The following is a 16,722-nucleotide window of genomic DNA, read 5'->3' on the forward strand; positions in this document are numbered from 1 at the left end:
CTGGGGCTCTGGGAGGTCATGTGATATAGGAGAGGGCACAATAGACCTTAGGTCGCGGTGCATTACCTCAAATATTCTATCTATCTATCTATCTACCAGTCAATATGAGAGTAACTTTATTGATAGGTCACTATTGTTTAATATCAAACAAAGATGAAATCAGACATTGACATCTTCAATATGAAGTATTTGAATACTGGACCGTTTCATCCGTTGATGAAATATGGACACCAGCCCACAAAATACACTAAACCGTTGTTTTTTAAGGTTGCTCTTTGTTCCAAAATGCGGCAATTTTGATTGTTTCTATACCCAGTGAGTCATAAACGAGCCTCATCGCTGAACAGAATTTTGGCTCTAAAACTTCGGATGTGGCTTTTGTAAGTCGAGCGGCTTCAGTTTCCTCAAAAACTGTATTTTGTACGCTTTAAATTTAAGAACGGCTCCGAATCGACTCTCCACGGACTTCGTGTACACTCTCAGCTACGGCGGCTATATTTTCCTCATTGCGTGCTGGACGTGGTCTATTCGGTCCGATATTATCCAATAATAAATGCTGAGTTTCAAAATGGTGTTGCGAATAGTACGCTCGGTAGGCTAAGTTGACCATAAGTTGAGCGAAGCGCCCCAAACACATTGACCGCTTTGTAAACGTTGCTCAAGCGTAAGTCTTGATCTCTACTTGGTTCACCCGTTACAGTTTATAAATGTTTAAAATCGATTCTGTTGTCCATATATTGCCATTTTTAGTTGATTATCTTTTACTATAACTTTATATTCAAAGGAAAAGTCGATGCATACATTTTTAGTAAAACTTATGTTTGACAACTTCACTCCATACTTTAGTCCTTAACTTAGTCTTCCTTTACATAATATAAGGAACCCTAACCATCCTGTTGCGAAACTTACTTAAAGCTACAACAACCAAATTTGCAGAGTACAAATTTTATAAGAACCTCCACCGACAGTGTGAAAATGAATGAAATCAGAATATAACCCCGCTCACTCCCCATATAACGGTACGGTTAAAAACTACTAAAAGCGGGATTACTCAATAACTCAATATGAAAGAAATGTTAAAATTTACCTGAGTTAAATCGGGTAAATACCACCCTGAGCCTCCTTTTACCTAATATAAAGATTTTCGAACTTCGGAGGACTTCATGTTGTCACTGCGCCTAAAATAAATAAAACTGCCCTAGCTTCCATATAACTAATATCAGGCTGAATTTACTCTTCGTGATTCTACACGGAGTACCTTAATGAAACCCAGGGAACATTTGTTAGACCCTGAACAGGGTATATTAAGTTTGTGATGAAGTTTGTAACACCCAGATGGAAGCGTCGGAGATCCTATAACGTACATACCTGCATATATAAATGATCAGTATTCTGAGCTGAGTCGATTTAGCCATGTCCCTCAGTTTTTAAGATATCGTTTTGAAATTTTGCGAACGTCATTTTCTCTTCAAGATGCTGCTCATTTTTCGGAACTGCCGATATCGGACTACTACTACATATAGCTACCATACAAACTGAACGATCAGAATCAAGTTCTTGTATGGAAAACTTTCACAAGTTGGCACAGGTTATTTTCAAAGACAATAATGTAATACACCAAGAAACTGTTCAGAAGCCGAATTGATCGGAATCAAGGGCTGGTATGGAAAACTTTTGCTTTTGAAGTGGTATCTTCACGAAATTTAACATGGATTACTACTTAACAATATAATCTTCGAAAAAATTGTTCAGATCAGATATTTCTATAGCATATATGTAGCTTCCATACAAACTGAACACATAGTTACTATAATAAATGCACCTGTGAAGGGTATATTAGCTCCCGTGCAGCTGAAGTTAACATTTTATCTTGTTTAGTATATGGCATGATAATAGTTAATAGACAAAATCGGACAAAATTGATTCTTGCAATTATTCAAGTGCCCTGAACTTCGCCCTTTCTTATTTGTTTTTAATTTTTCTTTGATCATTGAATTTTTTTTTAATATTCTTTACACTTTACATGAATATTTTATTCGATTTTTACTGAGTTCAGCGCTCTCCTTCTTGCTTTAAGTTAACCGTTAACAAACTGAATCCAGCGTTGTTTCACTGCCTATTTAGACAAAATCTCGGTCTCATATTTGTGAATAAAAGTTGTGCTCGTTGTGCATTCGCTTTGATCAACCGCAAGGAAATAAACCACACATATGTATACATACAGAATCGCTAGAAAGTAGGTAAAATGAAATATGTACATAAATAAGTACCAAACATATATGTAAACTGTGCTCAAATATTTTTTCATTGTAGCTTCACATAATCTACGTACTTGTTTTTCTTATGATTAGCGAGTTCGTAATGCTTATTCCACTCATTACCTGTCACCAAAAGGCCCATTAGCTCTATATGACTTGGCAAAGGTTTCCCAGTTGCAGCATAAAAAGTTTACTAAGTACACCTGAACGTAAAATGGAATTAAACCCCTTACTGGTTTCGCATTTGAAAATCCCTCAATGAGCTCCTTTTTCATGTCGCGTTTAAAAAGTTTTAAATTCATTCATTTCTCAAAAGTCGGCCAAGCGAGCGGAAATTTCGGCGTAACACAAGCTCATGCATTTAAACACACAGGCTTACAAAGTCGTTGGGCCACGATTTTTACATAAACGGTAAAATTTAATTTTTACGCTCTCACCCCCACCCTCTTAACTTCCTCCATTAACGCTCGTAAACTACTACGATCTGTAGTACCGGCAAAATTCGCATTTTATTTATGCATATAGTTGTTGTTGCATATATATGGATATGCAATATAGTATATAGAGATGTTTGTTCACACAGGTATGTTTTATCTAGGATGCTCTCACGCGTGCATGAGAGTGCAGCTTTCATTTTCAGCAATATATATGCTCTACTGCTTTGGCGTTTCACTACGACTGCCTTTGTAGTTTTTTCCGGAAAAGTACACAGACGCATATGTTTTAACCCATAGACGTGAGAAGGTGCCTCGGCTGGTCAACATTTCCACAGATGCTTTTGCAGCCCCGTCGCCTGCTGCTTGTTGTCACTGAAGCGGAAATGTGCGCGTATGCTCATGAACGCCAACGGCTGCCCTCAATGATTTCCGGTTTCAGTACATATATACATACTCTTGTTCGGAGGTACACTCTCTATACTTATACTCGACGTTACAGCTGTTGTTTATATTGCATTCGTATTTACATGAACAACAGAGTCCAATATGAGTGAGATTATCTGTGGAAGTAAACACAAATTCTCTCACATGGAATTCTGCTCGAACATTCTCTCGTCACCAATATTATACTCTCTCTAAAAAGCTTTATAGGGTAAGTCAGATGTTTGAAAATGTAAAATTACATGTTCTATTGAAATAAAATAACTTAAATTTACATTTATATAGGACGAATCGAGATTGATATATATAAATTATCAGCTTGATGAGGTGAGTTGAAATCGAGGTGACTGTCTGCTTATTCGTTCTTGCAAGCAGTAACTTTAATAAAAAAATGAAACTTGGTATGTGCATTCCTTAGAAAAAAAGTAAGGACGAGTTCCTAGATGGGCGTAACCACTGAATTAAATTAATATATAGAGCTCTAATTCGGCACAGGATATCGCAACGCGAAGGGGCACCTGCATCTCCTAAACCACTAAAGCAGCAATAACCTTATTCGTCAATGTGTGAAGTATGTAATTGAAGTACAGAGAAAATCCTTTCGTGATAGTAGTATGTCTGTGTATTAGAAAGGGGTTACATCGGGTCAATACTTCCTAGTTTATATATAAAGAATATTCTAATAAAATTGAGAAAACGTGTTTTTCTTATAACAGTGCATCAAGTTGGGTGAAAACTCGGCCCAGACACAATTTAACTAACAAGTCTTATGTATCTGAAAGTACTTCCCTAGCTTTAATCTTAGCAAACTGCAATAAAATTAAATATTCGGTTAAAAACGAAAATAGCTTCTTTTTACTTATTTTATTTACAAACTTATTATATTTACAAACTTTAATCGAGAAAGATCTCATTCCGTTAAAAAGATTGACTATTTATAGAAATCATTATTATAAGGAAAATTATCTTTCCAAATTTCAACAATATGTCTCGCATATTAATCAATATTTTCGGTAAAATGTCCGACAAAGGCACTAATCTGCATATTCGGTATGTAAGGGCTTGAACAATTATGATCCGATTATGACCAAGTGTAGACTTTATAAAGCAAATCATAAAGGCACCAGTGAATAAGGTTTTATTCCAATGAATTCTTTATATACGGTAAATTGGAAGAATCATATGGAAGTTCAAATTGTGTTATATGGTAACTAGGCATGTTTGTTTAAATTTTGACCATTTTTGTACCATAACATATAAAAGAAAGTTATGGAGAAGGGGATTTCATCTAATAGTATCTGCTGCAATATACTATATGGTTTTTGTTTATTTTGAATCTTACCAGTATCTTATAATGAAATGAAATTACAATTTTTCCTTACTGGGCTTCAGAGCTTCGTAAACCAACTCTCTGCCGGCCCATTGCATTTCCAGCAACACACTGGTTGCTTAGTAAGCAGTGAAATGAAAACAAAAGCGATTTGTATGCAACAGAGACGGAAAGCTTTCGCTGTGTTGCCCCGAACGAGTGGCCACTGAGCAAATGAGCAAGTGGTGGTTGTGGTGTAGACAGAATATTCAGTTTTCTTTGTAAATTAAACGTGAAAACGACGCAAAAACTTGGTGCAGCGAAATTAATAAAAAAATTAAACGATTAATAAAAAAGCTAAAGAAATTAAATAAATTATATTTAATAATATTTGATTTAAATTGTGTAAGGGTGAAACAAACAAGTGCATTTTTAATGTGAAGTTCATGGAAACCTCACTATATCTCAATGCAATTCATTCGAAAGAGATTCACACTTCAATGGAATTCTAAAATCAATGCCATTCAAAGCCGCAGACCGCCAGGCCCATTGTGACCATTCAATGCACAAAAGATATTACGCATTACTGCATTTAGTACGCAGTGAGTTGTAGTAAAAACTACGAGTCTAAACTTATTTACATATAGCTACATATTTGAAACAAAATCGAAAACTTTAAAGCACTTGGGAAGGTCCTGCACACACATCCGGAGCCCCTACAAATTAAACGAAAAAGAGGTTGCTGAAAAATTTTGAGCCATTCCGAAAAGCAACAGCAGCCGATGCAAGAAAAACGGATACAAAACAACGCAGGCAGCAAACAATAAAAAAAATTCAAGCGAAAAACAAATGGAATAAAAACAAACAACAAAGCGAGACACGCCACGCGCGTCGGCCACTGCACGCTCCGACATAGTGATTTCGAGCTTTTGCTCTCGTGCAGGCGCAATCGCATCGCTTCAGCTTGCAAACGTAAAAGTCCAATGCCACAGTTGTCTCCTGCTTGCCTACCAACTTGCGCTCAGCGTAGGCATAAGCGACAGCGACATCAGGCTCAGCTCAGTCGTTATCAGCATCGCAGTTGTTTCAGTGGCTTGGCGCACCTGTTCGGCTGAAACAGTTGCTTTTGTCCGTTTCGCATGCTTACGCTCATCGTAGATTTACACATCGATGAAGTAATTTCGTGTATTTGTTGAAAACGAAAAAAGTCGCTCATACGAGACGGTGTCTCAGTTACTTTGCCGGTGTTGACGCGTACGATTGCACAGTGGGTGTAAAATGATACAACAGTGTATTTGTAATCGCGGAGGAGCATAAAATACAATAAAAACAAACATTTTAATTAGTGAAAATTGTTTTTGCAGAACTGACAGTGAAACAAGTGAAAATTAATAACACAACAACATTCCTAAAGTACACCCTAGGGTAACAAAGATAATATGTAAAAACAGCACGAAAGTCCAAAATATGGGTCACATATGCATGCAAATGTAGAATGTGTGGCATTGTGGCATTCATGTAAATTTGACGCACAAAGAAAAACAATCCAATTTATTGGCACTTCTGTGAGTAATAAATGGGAACCAGCAGCACAAAACTCAACAATACAACCAGGAAATCTTTAGCAACAGGATAACAAAGAACCTACCAACCACCGCTTATAAATTATTTAAGGTAAGTGGTGGAAGGCAGCAGAGAGTGCAAAATTTCTTGTGCAAACTTATAGTATCTTAGATGTACAAATATAACTTGTCATAAATAATGGTTTTGAATCCACAACAACAACAGGTATCGAGTTTCGCTCTTTAAGGTCTTATTGCTCATGTTTTCTAGCAAATCTTCCAAATGCTTATTTATTTGAAGTTTTCAGCAGCTGCTCTTAAGTACCGATTATCATGCTTAAAATGTCGATCGTTCATGAATACTAAAAATGAAACCACTTCAACATTTCATCTGTCTGGTCACCATTTACCAAAGGTCCAAAATGCTCAAAATTTTTAATCTATCCAGATAATAATATCTAAAGAGTTATCCTTGAGCTTGTGAACTCTGAATAGCTTACAGCTTTGATACAGACTTGTTTCATATATAGATAAGTTACAATTTTCACAATAAACGCAGAATCTGGATTATGAATCAGTAAGTTCGAAAATAAATTTGCATTACGTCTCAATGTTTCCGTATTAGAGCCCAAAAAGCATATGTTCCAGCAAAGTATTCTGAAAAACAATAACCGTTCTTCGCTTTTGGGTCTAGATGACAACACACAAATGGATAAGAGTAACGCCCGTCCTTAACATAATTGTATCCCAAGGCGGGTATTACTAAACAATACTCGGCATTTTAGTGTATATGATTTCAAAATAGTACCCGGTTTGTTTTTCCAAAACAGGATCAATAAAATATGATATAATGTCTAGAAAACCATTCATTTTTCATTAAATTGGATTTTCTTCAAATATAAAATAATTTATAACCTGTTGCCATTTTGAAGATGTGTAATTTCATAATGCGTCTCTCTAGAAGCTGTCGTTAGCAAAAAACTGGGGCAGTCGATTTTTCCAAGCTTCTCTTGGCGAGATTTTTTCAGGAACGAACTAATTCTCTGCTGAGAGGAATAGCTAGTTATCGCTTAAGGTGTATGTATAAGAGTCAATCTGAAAGAACTTCTGGAAAGTCACAATTGATGTGTGCGGCCTGTCATTATTCTAATTGAGCACAATACCTCGCGTTTTCTTAAAAACTATACGGGGTTCAACAAGCTTTGGGCTCAGAATCCGAACAACACTCATCCAACCATTCATAATGGTTGCTTATAATCATTTATAAGCAAACAAAAATTTCTTTTTGTAATGCAAAACTTGTGACACACAAAATGCTTTGTCTCACAAACCAGTGGTCCAACAGTTAGTGGTTTCGAAAAACTTAAAACTTTTGAAACTCTATCGCAATTACAATGCGGATTTCTTTCGAAAGCAGCCATGGTATTGTACTGAAGTACCGTGAACAAGAGTCGAAAGAATTTAACAAAGTGCATATTTAAATACCTGTAACAATCCCTTGACAATACAAAAGCTAGGCTTCGGATGAAAATAGTAACTGCGTGTTAGCTTCAGAATATAGTGGAAATTACAAAGATCACAGACGCATTTGAAAAGCCGTTGCGTGCGTGCTAAAGTGTCGCAATTGCAAATGCGTCCTAAGGGCATCATTATATGGGCTGGGAAAGCACACATACAATTGCAGTTTTATGCGTATTTGAAGTTTTTATATTTATTTCTTATTATTTTCATTTCTTTGCTTTGTGTTTTTGCATGACTGCAACTATTTGTTTAACATTTTCAGTATTCTTTATCTTCCAACTATCTTCTGTCGCCTGCTTACTTTTATGCAAAAACTGTTTGCAACGCAATCAAAAAACTGTGTGCGTGTTTATTAATAGCCCACACATATACATACGCGCCTATGAGTATGCCATGGTGTTTGCAATGAGTTGCAAAAGAACTCACTTCGCGCACTTGAGGCCGACGACGCAAGAATGCCCTTGATCTTTGCTACAACAGCGTCAGCACCAAGAGGCCACCACACACGTGCAAATATGCCTACAAAAGTTGCAAACCAACAACGTTTATTTTTGCTTGCGCAGACCTTTTCGAAGTGGTGCGTATATTTGCATTGCTCAGGTGGATCTCACCCTGCACTTAACAGCGTGACTATAACACACGCTGGTATGTGTGTGTGAACGCCTTTGGAAAACTCAAGCTCTTGTGGACATTTCTTGGTTTTCTGCGCCTTTATTACAGTTCGCGGTCGTTTTACATTTTCGCACTGAACACGTCAACAGCAGTCCGCAATGACATAACCACGTGGAGGATGCGTCCAAAGACAATGTTTTCATTGCACACAAAGTATGCATACTGTAAAATTTCTAATATTAAACTCGTTGAGTGAGAACCTAATATGGAGCACCGTTTTATAAACCGCCGCAAACGACGGTTGCTTTTTATATTTCGGGAATAGAGAATAAAAATAAATATTAAAAATCGAACTTCGCTTTATTCTTATATATATTTCATTAATGATCAAGATGACGAGAAAATTTGAAATTCAGTTGACTATATGTCAGTTCGCCCGTCAAGCTGTAAGTAAAAATTTAGACTTGATGAAAATCAGTGTTTTCTTTGGTACAAAAAAATTTCGAGTTCGCCGCTCCCATAAATCGCCTTTAACCGAAAACATATAAAGTGCCATAACTAAGCACTAAATTAAGATGTAGAGCTGTTATTTGGTACAGAAGATCGCTGTCGCAAGGGACACCTGTGGGGTGAAATTTTAGAAAATGTGGGCATGGCGCCACCCTCTAACAAGTTTAATATAAATAGCTCCTAAACCACTTAAGCTACAATGAAAGCTGAATACCAATTTTATAAGAACTTCTACCAACAGTGTGAAAATGGATGAAATCGAAACCGCTTACTCCACATACTATATAACGGTACTATTAAAAAACTCCAAAGACATTAAAATTTACCATCACGATAGTATGAAAGAGCTTTATGGAACCCGGTGTGACAATTAGACAATGAGCGTGGCACCGCCCACTTTTTGGCGAAACCCCATATCTCGAGACCCGTCCAAGCGATTTCCACAAAACTCAGTACGTAGCATACTTTTTATACTATTATGTTCCATGGTGGCAGACGAAATCAGATAACAACAACGCCTACTTCCCACATAATACAATTTTAGATTCCACTTAACTCGTTCAGTTATACTTAAAATTAAGATTTTCCAACTTCCGGGTGACTTTGTACCGCATATATCGGCTAATATGTGAGTTGTCTTAAAAAAATGAAATAGCGAGTTTTGCTCATAGCAGTGTATCTTTGTGTCCAAATTAGATTTAAGCGAAAACTTGGCCTAGCTCCAATAAAACAAATATCGGGGCTTTCGAAGATCCGACTGACTTTACTCTATATGATTGGTTTTACACCTTAAAGTATTTCGCTGGCTTTAATTTTTGCAAGTTGCAAGAGTATAAAATGTTCGGTTGCAGCCCTTCCATACTTGTCCATAATATTTTTGAACAATGCATTCTGAATGCATCAACCGCCTCTTCAGGTGTCAAGAAACGTTGACCTCTTAGTTTATTATTTTAGTAAAGAAGTCATTCGGTGCCAAATCCAAACTTTTCGGTGGAGTACTCATCATATCGACATTTTAAGTGCTTAAACATGCGGTTGTTTTAGTCGGTACATCAGAGCTCGCATTGTCGTCGTAAGGAATTATCCGTTTTCCTAATTTCTCGAAAGACAACTAGCAAACTTATGGTTGTGTACTTCTCAGAATTTACTGTTCTGCATAGTTCTAGTAATATGGTTGCGACACCTCCAAATATTCCAAAAACAAAAATTTCACGATAAGTCACATAACGATCTCTCATTATCAGATTGGGTACAGCATCAATAGTCTCTGGAACGAAAACTGATTTTGGACTACCTTCACAAAATTCGTATTGGAGTGACCAACGACCCGGATTGCATTCAACATGTCATCGTTAAACACTGGTGTTTGAAGGAGCTTTATCGCCAATAATATAATTAAGTTCATCGATGCGCTATTGCTGAGATAATCCACCACGAAAGTTGTAAAAAATAATAGCACGAAAAAGTTCGGGATTTGATTGAGTTTTTTTGGCCGAGATGAATATTTAAAGTTGTGAGTTGCCAGATTGCAACACCAGAGTTGCTAAATCCCCAAACATAAAAGACAATCTGCGAACCAAATATGTGAACGTTAGTTGCTTTGCGAAATTTTTACCGAAAATATTGGTCAACGTGTCAGATATATTGTTGAAGTTCGAAAATAATTTACACCTGCTTTGAGCCTTCCAAGTTGCGAGAACATAAAATGTTCGGTTCACACTTTAGCCATTCCTTGCAAAGGTGCTCATCAAAAAATACCTTAAATATTTTTTATAAAAGTATTGCTTTAAAATTTATACGTGATTAAACTTATGCATGAAATGTACTGAACATGCAAATGCCTTATAGTTAAATTCTGTGTTGCTCATACACAATGGTATACTGATGAATGCTCAGTTACTGAATTACACATAACACATTACAAGTGCGAACTTTGAAAGGAAAAAATCATTCAGACCGTTTTTTACTACTTTTAATTTTTACAAAAGTAAAAGCTTTTTACGATCATGTTGACCTATTGTACATATTTGACCAATATTTAGAAGACAAATGCTGGGTTGTACATAGTTTTTATATCTAAGTTTAAGTCGTTAATAGTTTTTATATCTAAAAGCCAAGCAGATATTTAGCTACCAAAAGAACTGCTTTCGAAAAAAAACATTTTATCTTTCCCTCGATGGTGCGTCGTGAGTCATTCTTACTAGATCACGAAATTGTCGAATATACTGTTGGGTTATTACCACTTTAAAAAGAAAAGTCGTGAATGACGGTATCATACATTGATATATGGATGACGCTTTAAGTGCACAAAGAGCCCTGTAACTCACAGTCCTAGAAGCCTTCTAGAGGCGTCACAGAAGCGCACAGTGACAACGAACACATGGCCTGAGCACACTTAGCAAACAACAGTGACTAAAATATTTTTAATTACCACTCATAGTGAGCGCCCAATGAGCTCCCCTTTACTTGCGATATATGCATTCATATATATTAGGGCGAGCCATAAATTAACTTAACGAATTTATGTAGTACAATAAACAGAGAAATAAATATTTATGAAAATCAGGACTTTAACTTAATTTCAAAAAGTGTCGGTAATTTTTTTTTAATAACAAAACTCTCTAAACGGCTTAGAATAAAGCTTTTTATGTCACGAATGATCCACAGCAAAAAATTTCATAAGAACTCTGCCTTAGGGTACTCGTATGAAAATTTTCTACTTGCAAGTCACAGAAAGCAAAGCTCAAGTCAACCTAACCGAATTCGGCAGAAGATAAAAAGCGAAATTAAAAAGTCATATTCCGTAGCGGGGCGGTGGCGGAGCGATTTGTGATGCAGCTGAGATACAGCGATTGTTATGTAATGGTATTAGTGACGCGTGTGCCGCAACTAACAATAAGACAATGGCACTTTTAATACTTTTTATATGCATCCACTACACGCACACAGCCACCCGAGGCTTGAGGAGCTTCTGCATTGTGGCTGTGAAATAATGCCGAGCGCGCGATTTTCATTATTTCAATGGTCTCCATAGTGTACTCTTCATTTTACAACCCGCTGTTAAAACAACAAATATGCATAAAAATAAATAGTTGTCAATGAGCGTACATATGTGTACGTGTGCAAGAAAAAATTATAAGGTAAAGAACGAATGCTCGTTTGCGACACAGTGAAGGGAATTATCTGAAGGCCGGCGTGAATTATTTTAACTGTGCCGATTTTCATTATTCTTTCCACAACAGCTGACGCTGCTTATTACACAGATTGCATAGCATATCATATGTGGGCGTTTATGTTAATGCTTCTTTGTTTTCATGCCATCTTTACGAATTTATAAAAAAAGCATGGCAAAAAGAGTGGGGCATGAACTACTTTCATCTCGATAAACTGATTTGTATTCAAAAACATAATCGTTTTTTACCTCAAGCCATTTTCTATTAAAGAAATTACTTCATAAAGATAACAACAACAATCGTCATTTGTTCCTTATGATATTGATAATAAATCGTGAACAACGAGTACCCCAAACGACTCAGGTTAATGGGCTTCTTAGGTTTATTGAATATTTGATATATGCTGTTGTAAAAAGAAAAGTGAGCAAATGTCAGTACTGCAATAAAGAAATTCTCTCTCTTTTCAACGTCAATCGCCAATCATAACTGAATAAGGCCACTGGAATAACGGACTGATAGGTAATTTCAATTTCATTATTCGTATACTCTGTCAATAGGTTGCTGCAGATTACAATAGTTTTGCTCACCTAACGGTTGTTTGTATTAATCGAGTTTGATACAGGGTTACATACATACATATACATATATATGATATATATATGTATGTACAACCTGCCACAAATATATGATATATATATATATACCATATATAAATGATCAGGACTATTGCATCGAGTTGAAATCCGAGTGACTATCTGTCTCTCCCTCAGTGCAAGCGGTAACTTGAGATATCTTAGTTACCTCACTGAAACTTGGCACAAACCTGCCAGAAAACTTCTATAAAGTGCCGTAGCTATGTTATAACTTAGAGCTTTGTTAAAATAGAAAACTAAAATTTTACACTGGGATCGCAGTAGCAAGATGCCTTTGTGGGCTAAACCTTTTGAAAATGGGCGTGCCCCGCCCATGTACATACCGCCCAACTCACTTAAGAAGCAAAATCTAAATTCCCTACATTAAATTCCCAAATTACCTAAGCACCCCAACCATCGCTGTAAAATTGGATGAAATCACCTCCCATATAATAGTTCTTTTAAAGGCTCGATATATCAATAAATAATATGACAGAAACATTAAATTTTACATCTGGGAGGATACAAGAAGTCCTACCTACATTTGGGTGAAAATCCAAATCTGGGGCTTACTCGATCAATACCAAATTCGGTTTTTAATGGCATGTTGACACTCATACAGGTATGTATGTAAGTTCTGTCGGATTTATCCACTTTTCGATATGCAAATGAAACACCAATAAATGTTTCGGGATAAAACTTTGTCCGAATAGTACGCTTAAAGCAGACCACCTTATGACTAAGAAGTGTCCATATCGGACTAAAACTATACTAGTTCAACAAATACCGCATATGTAGATCTATGTTCCAATTGCGAACTTTTTATCGAAAATATAGGTCCGATCTGCAAGATGTATTAAAGAAATTCGGAGAAAATCCTTTTCTATAATAGAACGCCGGTATGTCAAAAATGGGTGAAATTGGACCAATAATTTCTTTAGCCACCTTATACCCAACAGAAAGATTTTCAAAATTTCTGTTGACTTTATACCGCACATATTTCCCCGGTTTTGATCCCGGCAAGTTAGAAGATGAACGAAGTGTTCGGTTACATCCGAACTTAGCTCTTCCTTGCTTGTTTTGCTTTTTTACTTTTTTTCAATTTCAATTATCCTCTCTTTCAGGCTTAATAGAAATGTATTTAAGCGCATCAAAGGCTTTTATATAATTATTGACAAAAAATGGCACATGTGGAGAAAACCCATCTCTAGTAAAATAACATGAATGAAGGTTAGAGCTGCAAATTGAAATTCTCTTTTCAATAAAAACTCTAAACTTAACCTAAACAACAAAGTTCTTTTATATAATGGCATTCAACTGTGGAGTACGGCCTGTGCAACTAATATTGATATAATACAAAGGTTCCATTCGAAAATTAAGCATTTAAGCAAACAATCACGTGTTCACCATGGTACATGCGTAATGTAATTGTAAAGACCTTGGTATTAATATGATAAAGAAAGAAGTAAAAAATAGCAGAATTTATATCTAAACTCCGAGATCACCCAAACCCTTTGGCGAATGCTTTGGTACACTCCTGCGATCAAGCGCGCCTTAAAAGAAGAGAGGCTGCGTACTAAAGAGCTTGAGCCTATCTTAATAGATTTAAGATTTTATAACTTATTGTTAGGCTTTAAACAAAAAACCAGATCCAATAAATAAAATAATATTGAAAAAAATGACGTTTGCCGAACTCGAAGCTAAATTTCCATAACACGAGTTACAAGATTTCGCCGAGATAACTGAACGCTTCGACTGCGAGTGAGCCAAGGAATTTGGTTTTTCACTATTATATCAAATAAATAGAGTTGTTAGGGCCCTAAAGCTCAAATACATTTCCCATTTTTTGAAAATTTTGAACTGTAAATAAACTGTAGAATCAGTCACCGAAGTACAACAACATTTTTGAATATTGATTGGCGAGACTATCGAATTCGAAAACTATTCGCATCCTTTCCGAATAAAATTCGTCAATTTGAAATGTGTCTTACTAAAGTTATTAAATATTTAACAGAAGTTTATATTTTAAGTGACATAGTTTAAATAATATTCAAAACATACTTGAACTATGTGTACGCATACATATATACATTACTTCAGCTGCAGCATCAAGCTGGCGACTCAGCACTTGCCGCTATTGCCAGAAGCTACACATGTCAACAACAAAAAAATCTGCAATGTAGACCGCAGAACAGCTTTTACTATAATTCAGATGTAAGCAACGAGTTGCAAAATATTAAAAAGGAAATAAAGATGGAGGCGAATGAGTAAGGATTGCTAAACATCGATTGCTTCCGAAATTTATACTTGTATACTTCAAGCATATTTTCAATATTCTGCATTAGAATAAAATTTTAAACGGTGTTAAGAAAATCGCATTTCGGTCGCTTGATTTTTTCGCAAATATCTATTTTTCATAGAAAGGGGAAACATCTATGTGTCATTTAGAAGCAAACATAGGCCCCCATTCAGATACGTGCTCAATAAAAAATGGAAAGTATCTATCTAATAGGGAAATGTCAAAAGAAGTGACAGGAAAATAAAATTTCATTAAGAGCAAGTATAACATTTTCGAAAAAGGAATGGTGAACTCCAAACAACATCACCTACTACGAGTATCACCTAAGTTAACAAAATATTTGTTTTCAATAGGAAAGCTTTGACTGCTTGATAAATGCGTTAAAACAACAGTTATGTTTGTAGACTTTCCACAAATCTTTCTGAATTCGGATTTGTCGTAATGCTGCTGGAGGGAAATACTTTTTAAACTTTGTACAAATCAATTTTTTTTTTTAAATTTTGTTGCAATCAAAACTAGATTATATTGTTAAATAGGGGCTGTCATTCAGATTACTTGACACAAGTTTTCACTTGTCCATTTTATTGTTGGCTAAATAAGAGCGCTTTCCACATTCCACTATATTACATTAACAGGTTCCCTTTCCCCATACAAAAATTAATTTTTAACGGTACAGGTGCAACACTTATTTTTGAAATTATATTGCTGTAGGCGTTTTTAGAGGTTCTCGATGCATTTTTGAACTATCCCACACATCTTGACAGCGATGTAATGGTAACAAAAAATTTTTATCAGCTATGATACACGAACGTGTCACTACGAAGTTGAATTGCATACGCTCAATGTACCATCAGTGATACATTTAATAAACTTATTTCAAATCAACCAAAAATTTGTTCATATATGATACATGGACGCTGTACACATGATACAAGAAAATAATTTTGTATCACATGTGATACATTGGACAGGGAATCTGTTAACATTGTTACAGTTGTGCCTGGGCATAAAATTTTTTCTAAATTTGTAAAAAAAAAAAAAATTTGGAAGAACTCATTAAAAACATTATTTTTATGCAAACGAATATCACGAAGTGTAAACGAAATATATTCAAGTTAAATTAAAAACATATGAAAGTAATTAAAATCTGTTAAGGGGAAAAATGGCTAAATCAGTCCCTCGTCATTTAAACAAATAAATTTTTAAATAAGTAATTTTAAATAACAATTTGCGCGCTGACAAACAAATACACTGAAGGAGTGAAATCAAAGTTAGTCCAAATACCAAAGGCATGCTCAAATTAAGACAAATAATTCCAAGCTTTGAAATCCAATTAAATTCACTCACACACATGTGCTACATGCACTTCTTTAATAACGGCAAACCATTTATTAACCTCATATTAGCATTGAGCTGACACCACGAAACAACAACAAACGCAATTACGCTGGGAACAAATCTAACCGCAATGGTGGTCAAAACCAATTTCAATATGCGAAGCGTGTGAATCTCTCATTCAAAGCGAATTGGCCGATAATTCCTAATTTTCACCGCATACGAGCATGTGTATGTACTGAGCAAAAACGCTACAAGCAAAGCGAAGGAGCTTACATCGCACGATTGAACATTCGCCCACACCGAAATTATCAAACAAAAAAAATAAATAAATAAAGAACGGGCCCAGCAGCGAAATCGTTCATTCTTTCCTTCGAATAAATTTCAAAGCCTGTGATGCGTAAACTATGAAAGTGGTCAATGTGTATCTACTTTAAAAAACATTGCAATGGACTTTTGTTTTGTTTCCAATTGCGTAACCCCTCTTTCATTACTTTTATTTCTTCAGTACTAGCAGATTCTTTTTTTTACTGTGTGTGACCTCTACTGAAAAACTGCTATCAAACTGCACGAAAGGTCTCAGAAACCTTAAATATGCGCAAAATTTCAATAACTCGGCAACTACTGTTATTG

At 35.7% G+C, this 16,722-nt stretch overlaps 1 protein-coding gene across 2 annotated transcripts in view; it reads left to right on the forward strand.

The window, feature by feature from the left end:
* Window positions 1-4,805: 4,805 nt before the first annotated feature.
* LOC108974065 (probable WRKY transcription factor protein 1) overlaps window positions 4,806-16,722 on the forward strand; it is a 43,945-nt gene continuing 32,028 nt past the window's right edge. Inside the window, exons 1-2 of one of the 2 annotated variants that reach the window (XM_018941680.1) lie at window positions 4,806-5,712; window positions 5,810-6,119. The gene's annotated coding sequence lies outside the window, so the exon portion shown is untranslated. Of the gene's footprint in view, window positions 6,120-16,722 lie in introns of both variants that reach the window. The other variant, XM_018941679.1, reaches the window with a different exon arrangement.

This window comes from Bactrocera latifrons, unplaced genomic scaffold (genome assembly GCF_001853355.1).
Source record: "Bactrocera latifrons isolate USDA-ARS-PBARC rearing strain unplaced genomic scaffold, ASM185335v1 scaffold_52, whole genome shotgun sequence".
Taxonomy (NCBI): domain Eukaryota; kingdom Metazoa; phylum Arthropoda; class Insecta; order Diptera; family Tephritidae; genus Bactrocera; species Bactrocera latifrons.